General features: G+C 35.5%; 1 pseudogene; it reads left to right on the plus strand.

The window, feature by feature from the left end:
• Nucleotides 1-357: 357 nt before the first annotated feature.
• Nucleotides 358-1,442, plus strand: LOC105864893 (S-formylglutathione hydrolase pseudogene; annotated as a pseudogene).
• The last annotated feature ends 383 nt before the right edge of the window (nucleotides 1,443-1,825 follow it).

Here is a 1,825-nt window from a genome sequence, read left to right on the forward strand (position 1 = left end):
ATCCATGTGGATTAGTTTCCTTCTTCATCTGGAGATTCATTCATTCTTCTCTTTTAATCCTTTTAAAGATTGTCAATGAGAGGAAATTTTTCTGAGTTTCTGTATGTCCAAAAATGAATTGATTTCATCTTAACATTTGAATAACAACATGTCTTTTCACAGAGTTTTAGATTCAAAGTTATTCCATTCCAGTACTTTGAAGCTATTATAGTGCAGTTTTTTTTGCAAACAATGTAATTAATTATAAGTGATTTGGCAATCTCATTTATTGAAAGTAATATGTCTTCTTTCCCTGATAGCCTTGAGAATTTTTTAACCTTGACATTCACAAAAAACAATCTGCAAAAAACAGTCTACAGTGACTTACTAGTTTTCAGCTACTGGCCTAAGAGCAAGGAGGATTCATTCTCTACACCTGCAGCATCAGGGGAAGAATGGCATTGAAATAGATTTCCAGCAACAAGTGCTTTGGGGTATTGCAGAAAGTTTTTGAACATGACAGTGTTAAACTGAACTGCAAAATGAAATTTGCTGTCTACTTACCACCAAAAGCGGAAACTGGAAAGTGCCCTGCGCTATATTGGCTGTCTGGTTTAACATGCACAGAGCAAAATTTTATATCAAAATCTGATTATCAACAAGCTGCCTCGGAACATGGCTTTGTCGTCATTGCTCCAGATACCAGTCCTCGTGACTGCAATATTAAAGGAGAAGATGACAGCTGGGACTTTGGTACCGGGGCTGGGTTTTATGTGGATGCCACTGAAGATCCTTGGAAAACTAACTACAGAATGTACTCTTATGTAACAGAGGAGCTCCCCCAACTCATAAATGCCAATTTTCCAGTGGACCCCCAAAGGATGTCTGTTTTTGGCTACTCCATAGGAGGCCATGGAGCTCCGATTTGTGCTTTGAAAAATCCTGGAAAATACAAATCTGTGTCAGCATTTGCTCCAATTTGCAACCCAGTCCTCTGTCCTTGGGGCAAAAAAGCCTTTGGTGGATATTTGGGAACAGATCAAAGTAAATGGAAGGCTTATGATGCTACCCATCTTGTGAAGTCCTATCAAGGTTCTCAGCTAGACATACTAATTGATTAAGGAAAAGATGACCAGTTTCTTTCAGATGGACAATTTCCCCCTGATAACTTCATAGCTGCCTGCACAGAAAAGAAAATCCCTGTTGTTTTTAGATTGCAAGAGGGTTATGATCATAGCTACTACTTCATTGCAACCTTTATTACTGATCACATCAGACATCATGCAAAATACCTGAATGCGTGAAAAACTTCAGATAAGAGAATCTCTTCAGGATTACAAAAGATATAAAAACAGAATTACCAAGCACAACAAGATTTCAAAACATTGAATTTTATAATGCTAAAAGAGCTTCATTCTATGGTTAAATCACCTTCTGAATAAAGATATAAAACCTTCAAAAAATATGATTTTTATTCTATTATGTTCTGTCCATTTTCAGACATCTCATCCATATGACATGTTTCTTTGTGCATTTCTGTGATATTTTATTCAATATTTAAAAAAATAATGCCCATTTCTATTCCCTTTATTCTCTCCTCTGGAACTATGGGTAGATAGATATTGAAGTTTCTGTATCTATGCTTTATGACTCTTAAAATTCCTTTTATACTTTTAATTTCATTGTGTTTTTGTGTTATGCTCTGGAAGGCTTTCTTAATACAATTTTTCACCTCACTAATTTGTTTGCCAGAAGTAGCAGCCTGCTATTTACTCCATTAAAATTCTGTGAAAGCCTTTTTATTTTGAAATATATTTTACATACTACAGAGTATCTGCAAGTATAT

Source organism: Microcebus murinus, chromosome 5 (assembly GCF_040939455.1).
Source record: "Microcebus murinus isolate Inina chromosome 5, M.murinus_Inina_mat1.0, whole genome shotgun sequence".
In the NCBI taxonomy this organism is placed as follows: Eukaryota; Metazoa; Chordata; class Mammalia; order Primates; family Cheirogaleidae; genus Microcebus; species Microcebus murinus.